General features: G+C 39.8%; 1 protein-coding gene across 2 annotated transcripts in view; it reads right to left on the reverse strand.

Moving 5' to 3' along the window:
- LOC150087219 (uncharacterized) overlaps positions 1 to 15,485 on the reverse strand; it is an 89,066-nt gene extending 73,581 nt beyond the window's left edge. For both annotated transcript variants that reach the window (XM_090371083.1, XM_090371084.1), the window contains exon 1: positions 15,120 to 15,485. The gene's annotated coding sequence lies outside the window, so the exon portion shown is untranslated. The remainder of the gene's footprint in view (positions 1 to 15,119) is intronic.
- Positions 15,486 to 17,586: the final 2,101 nt, after the last annotated feature.

Genomic DNA, 17,586 nt, shown 5'->3' on the forward strand with positions numbered 1-17,586 from the left:
CCCAAATAAAAATCAGCAGCCAAAATGTGCTACATGTAAAGCAGCACGGCTGACTCACTATGCACATAGTATCAGGGATGATAAATGCCCCTGTTATAAAAAAAATGGTAAAACTTATACAATCTAGGACCAACTATGGGCCAGATTGAAAACATAAATGTGACTAGAATCTCGTCCAATTGAATGCTCAAAGAGCTGTTGTAGATCTGATCAAATTCAAATTGGAAGAAAATAATTATAGATATCTTGGTACTCCAAGAGCACCAAGGTTCAAGGATACCCAAGGGGCTATAAAATAATAGAATACACCTCAGGCGTCCCTTCTACAGCAATAGTAATTAAAAACTGACCTTACAGTCACAAAGTGGGTCACCTCTGTTTTCCAGTGTGTGCCCATATCACCAGTGCTGTAGACAGTTTTACATTATTTCACTATATTCTAGATCAGGTGAAGATATAAATCCAGCTATTGAATACCTACAAGCAGTCATAGACTTGCTACCTACTGCAAATATCATAATGTGTGCGGATGTCAACTGCCGGTCAGCCTTATGGCATAGCCGTACAGAAGACAGAGCAGACACACACAACGGCCAGATGCTTTCAGACTATATAGCCACCTCACCCTTTCAAGTGCTAAACCAACAAAATAACCTCCCAATTTTTAGCAGTACCATGTGGGAGAGTAACATTGATGTTACTCTTGCAACCAATTCAATACCTTATAAAATTACAGACTGGTTTGTCCAGCCGGTCTGGACCACATCGGATCATAGAGCCATTACCTTCAAACTAAACAGGCAATTACAAACACCCCAACACTCCTTGTTGGATATCAAAAGGTATAACCTCAAAAAGGCAAACTGGCAGTTTTTTTGCTGAACATACAGCAGCTCAACTGCAAAAACAGGAAAATGAGTGGTCTAGATCAGGCAAATGTAGCCCGAACGAGCAAGCACTGACTATGACAAACATTTTAGCGAAAACAGCAGACCTGTCTGTCCCACAGAAAAAAACGGAGGAAGCAGGCAGTCCCCTGGTGTCCTGAACTGACTGTACTCAGGAGAAGGGTGCACCAAGCGAGGAGAAATTTTCAAAGAGCCAGAACATCTTGGCCACAAAATGAGGTGGATGCACTGAGAGAGAGAGATTCTTATAGAACTCTCAGGAATCAGTATACAGCCCTCATAAGGGACAAAAAAAAAAGGAATGCTGGAGGCACTTCGTGGGAATCACTGGAAACAATAACCCCTGGGAAGTTGTCTACAGAATAGTGACCAACAAGCTGCCAAGAGGAGATGTCTTAGAAACTACTGTCAAACCAGATGGAACTCCAACCCTGTGTTGGGCGGACTCTGTAAATAGCATCCTAGACAGTATTATTCAGACTGGGGATCATTCCCCCACCCAGCTGGAAATTATAAAAGAAAACACTGAATATGACAATGCCAATATTGAACCTCTGTTTACTATACAAGGCTTAGAAATAGCAGGTTTTGACCTCTTAGAGGTTGAGATTATCAAAAAATTAGCGGAAATAGCACCAGACAAATTAATAGCACTATATAATAACTGTATGACAGAAGGTATATTCCCAAAAATATGTAAAAAAGCTGTATTAAGATTAATTCTCAAAAACCTTGAGAAACCCCCTACTGATCCCAAATCATATAGACCAATAGCCTTACTCCCTGTACTAGGGAAAATATACGAAAGACTAATATGTATATAGCAGATTAGCCCAATACTACACAGAAGCAGATTTACATTCCAACAACCAATATGGTTTTAAGCAGGGCAACTCTACGGAGGATGCAGTGCAGCACCTACTGACAACAGTTAAAAACTCAGAGGAGAAATATATGCTGGCAATTGACTTTGCTGGGGCATTTGACTCACTCTGGTGACCTAGTGTCCTTAGGAGACTCCGCCAGGCAAATGCCCCACAAAACCTATATAAGGTAATAAACAAACTACTACCTTACAGACAGAAGTGTCTCAGTGCGCACAAGTTCCAGGAATTGACACACCCTGTGAATAAAGGCTGCCCGCAGGGTTCAATCCTTGGCCCTTTCTTCTGGAACATTGTTCTGGACGAATTTTTGGCCTTGGATCTGGGCCCTGTGAAAAGTCTGGCCTTTGCAAATGACATGATTTTCCTTGTGAAAGGTAACACGCGAGTGGTTGTAGAGCAAAGATCAAATGCTGCCCTCTTGCAGCTGCAGGAGTGGGCACAATGCACATGCTCAAAATATCGCCTGAAAACACCAAACAAATACTTCTAAAAGGCAATTTGGACATAAGAAGGCGGCCAAAAATTAAAATTAACACAACTACTATAAAAATAGTTACAGAACTAAAATACCTTGGAGTGGTCTTTGATTATAAATTAACTTTTTATCCCCATTTGGCGAAGAAAATGAGAAATTATGAAGGTATGATTACCAGGATCAGTCGAGCAGACTGGGGGCTCAAAAGAAAGACCCCGGCAATCATATACAAATATACCGTGCGATGTTCCTACCTGTTATCACCTATGGAGTCGGTGCGTGGTTCACCCTCTCGGCCATAGTAAGAAACAGGGATAAATTAGAATCGATACAAAGGACAATATTTCGCAATATTACCAGAGCATGTCGCACAGTGAGCACACCTGCACCACAGTTGCTGGCCAGAGCTCTCCCACTTTACCTGGAAGTAGCCAAAAGTAGCTTGTATTATAGACTTAAAAAGGCATACCCACAGATTTTCTGGGGACAGCTCTTGACACAGCCAACACCATCAAGGCTGAAAGAAAAAGCATAGCCACAAAGCTCCATGAGCTATGGCAAACAAAATGGGAACAGGAAACCAGAGGTCTAGTTACTGACCAATAACGTTCATATTGACAGGTCACGGCTCCCTAAAGGCAAAACTAACCTCCTTAGGGCTGACTGATGACCCAAATTGCACTTGTGGCGAGAGTGAAAACTGGGCACATATTCTATGTGAATGTATATTGGCCTCGTCCAAGGGGAAAAGAACATCTATTCATTATAGAAGAGGAAAATTATAAAGCCTTTACAACCGTCACGCAGAAAGTATTCGAAATGCGCAGAGCTGTCCAAAGAACGGCAATTCAGCCCCCCAGCAATTAAATAATAATTAATCAATAGTTAAAATCGCCACATCTCCTACCACACTCAGACGATGACCTAATAACTGTCAGGACAGCAGTATTATGTGCTCTGACATGACAAAACCAGATTGATCTGGGTATGCCCCAGGACTACCCTGCCATGAATAGGAACCTGGGGCCCACTCCAAATAAGTAACCATGTGGGGGGGGGGGGGTGTACAGGCAGCCAGGGAAGCAGATTAGCTGAAAAATATCAGTAAGCTGGTAGCAAGGGGATGCAATGTAGAATGAAAGACAGAATGAATAGGCTGGTCATTGAGTGAATTAGAAACTATGGTAAAAGGAAATAAATGTCAGTTTTGGTTAAAGAAAGACGGACCCAGCACGAGGGAAAGAGTGTTATGGTGAATGGAAATGAGTGGAAGAGCAAATGTAATTGGCTGAAAGAATACAAAGTTAATAATAACTTACACTACTTTGTATATACCAACAAACATTTACTAACAACACAAACACCCTCACTGCATTCTCCCCTGGTCTGCAAAAAACTTGCGGCTAGGTCTGCACCACAACTGAAGAATAACAGTAAGCTGAGGTGCCCAGAGAGTGCAGTGCAGAAAGAAAGAGTGGAACAAATGAAATGAAAGCCAGAAGAATGAATGAGAGTGTAAGTTTGTGAGAAAAAGAACACAAACCATAAATACTACCGTTAAATTCACACCAACCCTAATTTTAATATTTTATATCCTTTCTTATTTAGCTTAATTATTAGGCATTATTATTTAAATTACATTACACACCATTTCATTCCCCCTGGTGGTGGAGAAAGATGAATGAGTGAGTGGGAAAATTATAAAAAAAAGTATAAAAATAGAATTCAAGTAGAGCGAAAATTCAGCTTATGAATAAAGTAAATGTGTGTCTCTCCCCCCGCCCTCGCCTGGTGGGTTCCCCACTGCTAGTTAACATATCCCACCCCCAGAGCGGGATGGACAGTTTGACCTTCCTACCGGATTTCTGCTTTAGAAATCCGGTAGGAAGGTCAAAAGCACTAGAGTTTGTAATAGTAGATGCAGGCCCGGCTCCTCGTGCCGGGGACGGACATCAGGTAGCAGGTGCCCTGGTGTCGGCTGCTCCCCGATGGCAAAGTGACCTGACACTAACAACATACTACGCTCACAAAAACTTCTTCAACACATTATTTATTCTTTCCTATATTCTTATTATTAGTTTTTAGTTATTTATTCAAAATTTTCTTGTTTCGAAAACTCTATTTCCTTTTTCTATTTTATCAGGCCCATTTTACAGTTTATCTGTTAAATAAATGTGAATTAGGTGGAGATGGGCAAATGCCTAGGGACCACCCCGACACACACACACACACAACCTCCCTGCCTCCCCCATACTTCCCTGGTGGGGCTTGTCCCCACTGACCTCTTTGGGGATGCCTACTCTATTGTCCCCATCCTTCTACCTGTCCCCCCCAAGTTTCCCCCCCACTAACTAAACCGACCGAGTACACCCCTAACAATGCCGCTAAATTCAAATCAGCGTCAAAAAATTCAACTGCTTTCTCGTAAACCTCTTTCGGCCTTACCAAATTCTAGTGTTCATTCCCCCCTTTTTATGTAGAGGTCTTGCCACTGAAGTCCTTGGAAATTAGGTGGTGGAGCCTGCCAGTGTACTTAAATAACCTGTTGGGTGCCTGACCTGCCTCCTCGTAGCAAAATGTGGGCAACGGTTAAACCCAATAGGGGCCCAACGGCTAAATGGTCAGAGAAACAACAGAACATAACACTACACAGCAAGCCACTCCCACTTTTCATACACTTTTTAAATCTTTGGCCTCCACAGAGTTCTGCGTTACTTACAAAGAATACAACGCGGAGATGGGGGGAACCCCCGGTGCCATCAGACAACTAACACACTGCTCACATGAAGGATTCTGCGCGGGTAGCAAAGTGGTATCGTTCCGTCCTCCCCACACCGGGTGGAAAAGGCCCGGGTTCGAAAACCGTCGATGACGCGAGGAACTTTAATGGGCTTTTTTCACTCCGTGGCTGAGTTAGTCGGTCTCAGGCGTAGATAGCAAGGTTTTTTCCCCCAGAAACTGGGGGTTTTTTGTCCAGCAAACAGGCAAATCGACCAGAGAACACACGCAATTTACAAACAAAATAAATATATGTGTAGGTGTAATCATTTACGGGAGACCCTCATATCATAATTTTTTTTTGTCCACATGAAGGAGACATATGAGAATATGAAATTAATTCTGGAAGTAATGAGGTACAAAGACCACCAATGGCAGATCTGTGGAGACCTGAAGGTGATTGCAATACTGCTGGGCATGCAGTTGGGATACACGAAGTACTGCTGTTTCCTGTGTGAGTGGAACAGTCGGACTAGGTCCTCACACTACAAGAGAAAAGTCTGGCTTTAAGGGAAAATCTGCGCCCCGGGGAAAAAAGTCCAGCACAATCTTCTGGTTGATCGAAGCAAAATTCTTCTGCCCCCTTTAAACATCACACTGGGACTCCAGTGTATAAAATTTCTTCCGCACAGTCAAAGAAAGTCCAAAAGATTGCATTATATTCAAAAATGCTTTTATGGCCTTCTTTTCTTAAATTTCCTTCAAGTCTGATGATGTTACCCACTTCAAAAAAAAAAAAAAAAAAAAACAGAAGCAACACTGGATCATGATAGAACCACCAAAATGCGTCATTGTAAGCACTAACCAATGTGGCACCATTTTCGTTTCTGGTTTTCGACTCACAAACTCTACGCTTGGATCCGAAAATTTCAAATTTCGATTCAGCCGTCCGTCCGCAGTACGCTTTTCCACTCTACACTTGTCTAATGTTATGAAACTTAGTCCAAGCCAACCGTTTCTAAAAAAATCCATAAATTCACATGGGTTGTTGTTGTTGTTGTTATTTGGTTTTTAGGAGCATTAGCAACTAAGGCCATATTGCTCCGGGATATGCGGTGGTCATTCCCTGAAGGACCTTTCCGCATCCTCCGTATTTGGTGGTGACGGGCTCGAACCCCGGTCTAATCAAGAAGCGTGTGCTATGCACTGCTGCTCCTTCCCACCTGGCTACGGAGGCGCCTAATTCACATGGGAAGCAAGAAACACAGTCTATAATAGATTATATTACCATTAATGAAAATTTAAATGACAAAATTAGAGACTAGAGTATTCAGAGGCAGTGAAATTGATAGTGATCACTACCTAGTAGAAAGCACTTTCAAAATAAAAAGAAATTATCTTAATAAAAAGAAGAAAATACCAACAAAAACTACTAAGAAATTAAAAATACATTTGTTGGAAGAAAGCACTAAATTTTTGTATGAAAGTCGATTGAAAGATAAACTGAAATCGGATGAAAGTGATAATGTTGAGGAAATCTGGTCAAACATGAAAAAATCAATTCTGGGAGCTGCTGAAGAAATAAAAGAAACCTATAAAAACTGGCTAAGAACTTGGAATGAAGAATTGAAACAAACAATCAATGAGAAAAAAAAAGACCTATAAACTGTTCCTACAAACCTACACCTATATCCCAACCCAACTCCTGAAAGCGATCCAAAGCCTACATAAAAACTCAAAAGTCTGTATAAAATATTCTAATGGCCAACTATCAGACCCAATTAACACCAATAAAGGAGTGAAACAAGGATGTGGACTATCACCAAATTTATTTAATATCTACATCAATAAAATTCTAAAAGAATGGAAACAAACAATTAACAACGAATACAGTTGAACAACAGGAATAAAATCCAAACTATATTATATGCTGATGATCAAGTTATAATCGCAAAATCCGAAGATGAACTACGGATAGCAGCAAATGAACTTAATAAAATAGGTGAAAAATAGGAGATGAAAATCTCCACCTCGAAAACAAAATCAATGGGATTATGTGGAAAAACATACAAAGAGTGAAAATTTTTATTGATGATAAAATAATAGAACAAATATCTGACTTCACCTATTTGGGAAATTTAATATCAAATGAAGGGAAAGACATCAACATTAAACCACAAAAATATAATAAAATGAATGGAATGATTAAATGCCACTTCGGAAAACAAATGAAACAAAATTACGACTGCACAACATCACTTCAAAACCAGCCCTCTTCTACCGCTGTGAGACTTGGGTCATAAATAAGAAAGATGCACACAAACTAGAAGCGGCACAAATGAGATTTTTAAGACCATTATTAGGCTTTACAAGATTAGACCACCAAAGAAATATAGATATCCGCGAGAAATTAAAAGTAGATAACATTGTAAATGACATAAAACGGTATCAGTAAAAATGGATCAGCCCCATAGAAAGAATGAACCCTAACCGGATCCCAAAATTAGCCTTTAACTACAAACCTACAGGCAAGAGAGAGAGATGTGGGTCGACCAAGACAACGATGGCGAGATCAAGACCACCTCCAAGAGCTACAACGGAACAGGTCTTAAAAGACCTAAGCCGGACCAAGTTCATGATGATGATGAACTTAAGTTCCCACTTTTTTTTTCTTTTTTTTTAGAGGATATTTGAAAGGGTATTTTATTTTAAACGACTCGATCGATATCTAAATAACCCTGAATAACTTTTTAATGTTTAGGAATTGAAATATTACCAATATTTTAATTATATGGGTGGCACAAATGAATTGCATTCATAGGTAAAAATGCTGTATTTTATAGCAGAAATTAGTCCACTAAAAAATATGCAGTAAATGAAAAAAGAGGATCATGATATTTGAGCTACTTATTTTGTTGATGCTTAAAACGTTGCTTAATCGTTTTCCCTACAGATAGACTAAATAGTAAATTATAAAAGGTGACACAGAATAATCATTAGCCTAGATATCTGAATAACCTTGAAACACATATTTAAGTTTCGAGATTTAATCAAACTGGTTTTGCCAGTTCTCTACATTTGATGTGCAGGTCAGCTTTCTTCTTCTTGGTGATTTTTCAGCTTCTTCAGCTCTTCTTGGTGATTTTTACTAATGGCCGTGAAATGACTGGAGTAATTTCATGTTTCTAGAGTAGTTTTATGGATGTATACTTATGATTAGAGAGAGTGCTGCTTAGCTTCAACCTAGCCGACCAAACGACTCGATCTAAATTTTCACAAGTCAAAACAAATGTTCTGATCAAAGCCTAAGAACTCGCCGAATGTTTATTTGTAAAACAGTCAAATAAATGTAGTCTCTGTCACTTCACTTAGTTTGATCATACCCCAGGGACTCACATCTGGTAGGTATGGGCTTGGCACACCCAGAGTCTTGAGCTGGATATCATCATTCTTCTCTTTCTTGGTGATTTCCTTCTACATCTCTCTCTCTCTCAGGGTAACTCAAAAATTTTTTTTTGGGGTGGTGCATATCAGGCTTCCTTGCACCATACGGCTAATAATAATAATAATAATAATAATAATAATAATAATAATAAGGGGGTTGTCCCGATGGTTAATCCTATCTGTGACAAACTATCTCTAAACACACAATACAATATTTCTAGGCGTTTACTAAGCCCATGAAGCATTTGTATGTCCTACCTATAAATTACTTGGGTTCTGTGGCAGGAAAAAACCGAATTTCGGAGAGAGCAACCACGTAACCATCATCTCAAAAAACGGATAACATTGTGACAAAAAGCCACAAAAACAAACGCCATCCTAATGGAAGTACTGTATTTCTCAACTGCAGTCTGCAATAATGTTTATTCCAACCTCAATCAACCTCATTAATGTGTTCATTCATCCAAGCAAGCTCATGGAAAATATTATCCCGGAAGGCAATTTTTTTACCATCGTGGTGGGTGAACAACAGCAAAATTCTGCACCTAGGACTCGAGCATGCCCATTTACGAATGCGCGTAAATGGGTGCGTGCGCATGTCCATTTACGTATGCGCACGCGCAGGTCCGTTTTCGTATGCGCACGCGCAGGTCTATTTTCGTATGCGCGTGCGCATGTCCATTTTCGTATGCGCAGGTCTGTATGCGCATGCGCATGCGTAAAAAATGACACTACCATCCGTCCACACTTTTTAAATCTCTGGCCTTCACAAAGTTCTGTGTTTCTGTGCTACACAAACAGAGTACGCAACGGGGAAACCCCTGGCGGAGATGGGGGAAACCCCATCAACACTTTGCACATATATGACATTCATATACGTATTAATATCATGCCCATGATATATAAATTTTCGTATATACCGTCGGCACGTCCAGGTTTCTATGTGGAATGATATATGGAATGATGACATATGAATTTTCGTATATAAATATGATCTTTATTGTAAGGTTCCTAGGTACACCTGCAGGTGTACCTACCTTTACAAACCCTTCACGGCACTAAGCCAGCCAGGGGTTAACAAGCGGCAGGGGTATCATCTCGCCAGAAATGTAATAAATAAATAATAGGAGAAATAAATCACATACAACAGATTAAATTTAGTTAAAATAAAATGCAACAATAATAATACATCAAATTAAAAAGATAAAATAAAATAACACGTGATAGTTTTCTTGAATTTCAGGGAAGGGAGGAACCGATCTTTAAAATGTAAATTTAAAAAGAGAAAGAAACTTCTGAGTGGAGCGGAGTAGTTGGTTGAGGGATCCAGAAATTTTCCCTCTCGTGAACTGAACAGTGCCGTGTACCGACTTACGGTGACGTTTCCGGTTATGGGTTCCTATGCGATTCACATTCCTTCATATGTTACCTACCTCCTCTAAACGTTTGTACCAATATTTTTGAGACACCCTGTATATTTTTTTTTTTTTTTGGGTTTTTTTTTTTCGAAATACGAAGAAGAAACATACCCAACACGTCTCTCCCATCCTTCCCATGATTAACCACATAAAAGAAATCACTGTCGCGCACGAACAACTCATTGGAAGTTCACAGCACAATGTACACGCACTACTGGATGATCAAACTACTGCTGACACCTATCGGCCAATATGCGTACTGTTTGCGGAATCGTTAGTGGGACTTATTTGATTCGACTGCTTCATTTCACGCGTGAATTGGTTGTACACGGCAAATGTGTTTATGCCCCTTTTTGAACATTCTGACGTGGAAAAAAATTATCGATTTTTGATAATTCCACTGGTAGAGAATAAATAAACCTGTACCTGTAGTTTCAATCAGCAAAATGATGTAAACCTATGTTATCATTAATATAACCGTGCAAGAAAGCAAGTTTTACAGCATCAGCCAAAAAAATACCCCTTTCCATTCCACCTAAACATTTGTTCCAAAAGTTTATTCAGTTCTTCCTCGAATCTATTTAAGTTATCAATATTCAAAAACAAAAAAGACAGATGAAAGTTTGTTCCATCAATCAACCACTCGCTAACTAAAGGCAAATTTCCACACATCTATTCTGCAACTGTCTTTCCTTCATTTGAATTTATGCCACCTCAATGCGTAATCTGAGCAGGAGGAAGAATCCCATCAGCATTGACCTTGCTCAAACCATTCAAAGCCTCGATCAGATCACCTCGCAGGTGCATAGTCTTCAGACTGCAATTTGCAGAACTTAAGCCCGTCTTGGTAAGAGGAAACCCTTCGTTCCCCTCACTAGTCTTGTTGCCCTTATCTGTACTCGTTCTGCAACTCTACATCCTTCCTAAAATGAGGCCTTCAGACCTGTACGCAGTACTCAAGGTGACTATTCCTTATACAAAGGGATAATCACTTCCTTATCCCTGCTAGCAAAGTTCCTGTATATCATTGACAAGTCTTCATGAGCTGCTCTAGCAGCCTGACTGCCTGCACTGCTCTGAAAACTTCATATCTGACGGCACAACTACCCCGAGGTATTTTTCATTCTTCACTACTCTGAGCTTATACAGCATCAGACAAAAAATAACCCTTTCCATTTGGGAAAGGGTTTTTTTTTTGTTTTTATCCTACCCATATGCAGAACTGTACTTTGCATTTTTCAATGTTAAATTTCAGTTGCTACCTAAAATCAGCCCATCTGCTAATACTTTTCTAGATCCTTTGCAGCAGCGTACCGTCATTATTGTCATTAGCAACCGTGCAAACCTTTGTATCATCTCTAAACTTAGACAGTTAAAGCCTGATATACCCACATCAATATCATCGATAAATACTGTATAGAAAAAAAACAAAGGTCGCAAAACCGAACCCCGGGGGGTTCCACTAATAACATTAGTCCACGAAGAGCAGTGTCCATTAATTAAAATTCTCTGTCTTCTCCCGTTCAATCATCCCTTTATTCATAGCAGCAACTTGCCTTTAATGCTATACTGCTCTAATTTGTACAGTAGTCGTCCATGTGCAGCAGTATCAAAAGCTTTTCTGAAATCCAAGTATATGATATTAAAATTATTTTTTGTATCCAGTTCCTTTGCGACCACTTCGTAGTATCCAATTAAATTGGTCAGGCAAGATTTGCCCTTAACAAACCCATGCTGAGTCTGAACTATACCTGCAGTCTCGTCTAGATGATCCTACATTGCTTCTTTTACAGTGAATCCATTATTTTCCCCCCAACAGGGAAAATGTAAATAGAATATATCGTTTCATTTAGTTCATCCATTTGATTTTTGTCGGGGCCTCTAACTATATTGGTCTGTAACTCTTTTATTACCCTTTCTGAATTGTGGATTCATTTTCACATTTCCAGTGCACAGGGACCTCCCCTCAATCCAAGGATGCTCTCATAATTATAGCTGTCGGTTTGCTTAGTCTTTTCCTGCCTCCCTTAACATAACTGGATATATCCCATCCACCCCAGGTGCCTTTCTTACGAGGGGTTTCCGAAAAGTGAGGTAACACATTTTTTTTTCTCTTAATAATGGTGAAATGGAATGAGGTGAAACGCGGTGGACAGATAGACCTGTTAATAACGTTCAAAAAGACTGCTGTGTTGCGGTACTGTCGCCTCACAGCACATTCCATTTGCAAAATGGCGGTTACCGTGTGTGTGGTCCAAAACAGGTGTTCGTGAAGTTATTCGCTTTTTGAAAGCAAAAGGGCCTTCACCAAGTGACATTCACCATGAATTGGTTGCTGTGTATAGCGAAAAGGTTATGACAAAGAAGCAGGAGTGTTTTTTGTGCAATGAATTTAAAGCAGGCCTTGTTGACATTGAAGATGGACATCGGGCGGGCAGGCCTTCATCGAGCAAGACATTTTGCGCATCGTTTTTGAAAACAGGCGAGTGAAATTGCACAAATAGTGAACGTGAGTAAGTCGACTGTTCACGATGTCCTTGGCTTTCGAAAGGTGTGCTGCCGCTGGTTGCCCGACAATTGTCAGAGGAGGACAAAGCAAAACGCATGGGGATGTGTCTGGAGAACCGGTTGATACAGCGACGAAGGAGAGGATTTTCTTGCTCCCATAGTCACATCAGACGAAACGTGGGTTCATCACTTTACTCCGGAGGGACAAGACTCCATGACCTGGAAACATCCGCAATCTCCGTGCGCAAAAAATTCAAAACTGTTCCCAGTGTCCGAAAAGTCATGGCCACAGTGTTCTGGGATCGCCAAGGCGTTCTGTTGGTGGATGTCTTGCCGAAGCGAGGAACAGTCAATGCACAGCTTTACTGTGCAACTTTGGAAAAAATGAAAGCCAACATTCGACGCAAACGACGAAGACTCCTGACAAGCGGCGTGATTTTGTTGCACAACAACGCAATTCCACACACTGCCCACGCCACTCGTGAGTAGTTGGGAAACTCTGTCACATCCCCACTACAGCCCAAACTTAGTGCCACACCTTTCAGGAAAGCATTTCGGATGAGGAAGTTAGAGAGAGAGAGAGAGAGAGAGAGAGAGAGAGAGAGAGAGAGAGAGAGAGAGAGAGAGAGAGAGAGATAATCTTTAATGCCCTTCACGGCCAAAAAGCCAGGGGTTAAGTTCATCAGGCGGTTCGATGTTGGTTACTGCGTGAGGGCAAGGACTTCTTCAGTACTGGTATTGATAAACTGATCCATCGTTGGGACAAGTGCATCAATAAAACTGGAGACTTTGTGGAGAAGTAGTGCATGTTCACTTATTTCTTGGTGTGTAATTTCAACTTCGTATTATTAAACATCATCGAGAGAAAAAATGTGTTACCTTACTTTTCGGAAACCCCCCGTATGTTTCACTTCAATTCTCTTCCACTTTGCTCTGTTATTACAAAATCTTTTTTCTCCCTGTTAGAGATTGATAAACTTCTGGACTCCACTTCCCTACAGAATTCCTCATGTATGAATGTAGATGCAAAATACTCATTCAGTTTGTCAGCTACCTGAGCAGGATCATCAACAGTCGAATCATCTATATCAAGTGAACCAATTTGATTCATCCCATTCCTTTTCGTGTTTACATAAATAAAGAAGTCTTTGCTGTTTTGCTTTGCATCCTTTGCCAAAGATTTCATGTAATCTACCTTTCCTTGTCCAACCTTTGTGTCTTGATTACAGACTAGCTTATATCTACCATAGGCTTCTATGTCGCCTGATAATTTATATGCATCCCATGCATCTTTCTTCTCTGCCACCAGTCTCATCATTTCATCTAACATCCAATTAGGCCTATATCTTGAAGAGTATTCCTTAGTTGGTATGAGCTTCTGTGATTCATTCCTTGAATGCTTCCTATTTAGAATTTGCTGTTGGTAACATCATTAGTTGGTCCCACTGTACAGAATTTAAAAACTGTCTGAGACCACCATTTCAGTATTTGCACAGGGCGCGAAGTCAGTTAGTTATACGGATATAGAAATTGGTTGCTGTGTTAAGTCACAAGGAATTTATGATTTACTCTTTATTTAGAAAATCGAGAAGCATCTTCACGTTGTTTGAATGAATATTCTAATAATAATCTTTATTGTAGCAGTGAATATATACACAGCTGGCGATATAATGATTAAATTTTGAATCAAGAACACCTTCGGATAGGACAGATAGACGAACACAAATAAATAAAATTGGATATACTGTGTACATGGCACAGATACTCTGAACAAACACATCATCGCCTTTAACAATCCTCATGAACAACTCACATACACAACCACACATGTTAAATATAGCTATATAAACATGTGGCACGATAAGGTAACAAAAAGATTAACCTCGAGGCAAGCATGTTTGCGAGAGACTGCGTATATTATTCATAGTAATTGATCTCAAAAGAAACTTTGGTTAGCTTTTGGTGACTAATGATATTGAAGCACGCCATTACACAGCTTTCTATTAATGAAAAATACAGTTTTTAAACCTTTAGTCTTCGTTTCATTTATTCTGTTTTTTTAAAACTTGATATAAGTTTAGAATCAATCTAAGTATGCAATCGTTTATTCGCTTCCACAAATTTTGTATAATGTAGTAAAGAATATAGAATTTAAGAACAATAAATATATTAATAGTTTTAATGTCAATTTTGTTATCTGATTTTTCTCATTATAGGTCTGATATGTCTCGGATTTGATTGGCCAGAACTGTTAAAATAATCGTTTGTGTTAATACATTCATTTATCATCAGAATTCATTTATCATCATATTTCTAAAGTCTTTCAGTGACTGAAAACCTGATAGACAGCGTCTATAAAATATTCCTTTACCTTTGAATAACTTTTTCTCTACTTCTATGGTAAAATTTAACGTACCATTTAAATTCTTTACTAGTTCTTGCAAGAGAAGAGACAAACCACGTAATGTCAGTTCAGTTAAAGTTATTTTATAGTCGTTCTTAAAAATAACCATTATATTGGTCGCTTAACTCAATTCATTGGACTTTATTTCACTTTGTGGTGTAATAGAGACGTGGTATTGATCATTCTGCCTTCTACTGTAAAGATATTGATAGCACCATTTTACTTTCCCTGCATTTTACTTTCTGCCCTATAACTTCATCACATTAAGTCACCCTTTGACTTTTGACCTTTATGTATACCTAAGCGCCACCTTTTAAAATTTTTATTGTCAACGTTACGTAAAAGCACCAAACTTACCCGACAGTCCTTTCTCCGCCCACATCTTCTACCAAGGTTAAAAGATATCCACTGCAAAATTTAACCACCGTTGACACTTATATTAGATTTTTTTTTCCTTCTGCGTAACACAACACAACAAACCATAGCTATACTTTCACTACATGTTCACTGGTTGACTCCCTCCTTCAGCCGCTGTTTTATGCACAGTTGCGTCATCATTTCCCATTGGAACGAGAAATAGCTGCGAAATACTAACGAAACAGTATATTTTATCAAAGTATGCGTAAAGGAACGGCTGATTTCTAGACTATTATCAGTTCGACACCACAAACACACCTTGATAGGCCTTGGGGTCAGAATCCAATCACCTGACGCCGAGAGTGTATACTTGCTCACTTAATCACTCTGACTTAGAGGCAGCCTACGAAATAGTGTAAGTATACTACTCCCTACCTCTTTATCACACAACTTGGTAACATTTGGGAAAGGTGCCATGGAACTGGCGCTCTTGCTACTACTGGCGCTCTTGTGCTAGTGATTTAAAATTAACTTTGAGCCTCGCTCGTTTTTACTCTCGAGGCTACTAACCACCCCTTGGCATCGCTAAGGGACGCGCGCTCTGCTTTGGACTATACATAACGAAATGGCTACAGGTTCGTGCGATACTGGAATTTGTAAAGAATATCGTTTCATTTAGTTCACGCATTTAATTTTGTAAATGGAAAATTTTGCCAACCCGAACACTCGTCAGACTAATACGTGCAGAAGGCAGTTAACGCATATCATTGATGCACATGGTGAACCGGGAACGACGTTTTAGCTTCAATTTCGAAGTCCTGATTTTGCCAAAATAAACATTTGACATCAAACGAAACTCCTACTAAAGAAACGGTAAAAGAAAATGCAATAAAGAATTGACTTTCTAGGTATCGATAACACTGAAACAAACCAGGAAGAAAAGTATTAATTATTACCCAAGCTTCCCTATAACAGCACCCAGAAAACATATTTCTACCGAATAAATTACATAATGTAAGCAGTGATTAGCCAGATGTCTTTCTCTCTCGTAATGATGCGGCACGAGAACCGAGATGCTGACCAAAAGGAGGCTCTAGTTTCCACATTTGAACAGGAAACCTATTCAGATGTGGATATTCAGATATTCAGAGGAATTTCATTAACCCAATTACCACTGATAACAAGCCTTATAACCTTTCGAAACAAGCGGTAAGATGCGGTACGTCTTTATGGCATTTTTAATACTTATTAGGCTATTGCTACTAACTGTCATTGAAGTTATATTGTGTATGAACCACATGTATCTCCTTTGCTGTAGTCAAAAAGGAAATTCCTTTTTGACTACCGTTGTTTCCACATGGACATGGTAAATATGCCTTATTCTTGATCTAATTTCTGAACTCATATCCTTCGTTCTGTCGGGTCAGCGATGATCAATTTGCACTATGCAGTATTTTAAATAAACTATCTTAATTTATATTAAAGTTTAGATAATTCAAAATTATATAACCTCTATATTATATTATACCAATTTATATTATTGGCTATCCTACCTCAAAATTGATTTCGACTTAGTGCCTATTGATCATTACAAAAACAGTCACCCAAACAGACTTCCAGCGCTGAACGATAATAGGGTATTACATAAACAATCGGGCCAGTGACATTTCAATGCCACTGAAGATCCCTAGGTCGACGATTCCTGATGCGATCCACAAGTGGAAGCGAATTGGTGCTAAAGCAGTGACGCGGAAAACCTCCGAGGCTAACGGGACGTGACAGAAGACCTTTGCAAAGAATGGTTCGTTCGGAGTACAGTGTACCAGGCGCTGCATAAAATGCCTTTCCACGAGCATTCAGCCGTCTACAAACTAATCACCCCAGATGCCGTCTAGCTTTGTGCGTTCTTGGACCCTAGACCAATGGAAATTATGTGCTTTGGAGTGATGAGTCACGGTACTACATGGTCCCTCAGTCTGATGGTCATGCTTGGGCGTGGCGGATGGCCAGAGAAAGCTGCCCACTGAAAGTATCGTCTCGATACTGAAGTTTGGCAGATGCAGCATAATGGTCTGGAATTGTTTTTCATGGTTTCGCCTGGGACTATTGGTTGTTTTGGGCAAACCCTGAATACTAAGGTCTATCTAGATGTCCTGGACAATAATGCGTTACTTGCGTTGCGCCAGCACGTCGGAAAAGGCACATACCTGTATCAGCAAGACAACACTCAATGTCATATTATTAGCGTTGTGACTAACTGGTTTAAGGATATGAACATCGAAAAGTTGGACTGGCCAGCCCAGAACCATGACCTCAGTCCTATAGAGAACTTCTGTAGTGAATTGGATTGTCTGGTATAGGTGAGGAGAGACCTCCTAAAAAAAGAACAGGTCGCAGCTTTGAAAGCCGAATGGCGGAAAATATATCGGTGGACAGTTAAAAAAAAAAAAAAAGTGGAGGGTCTTCC

Source organism: Mastigoproctus giganteus, chromosome 4 (assembly GCF_048544385.1).
Source record: "Mastigoproctus giganteus isolate SK-2022 chromosome 4, ASM4854438v1, whole genome shotgun sequence".
Classification (NCBI taxonomy): Eukaryota; Metazoa; Arthropoda; class Arachnida; order Uropygi; family Thelyphonidae; genus Mastigoproctus; species Mastigoproctus giganteus.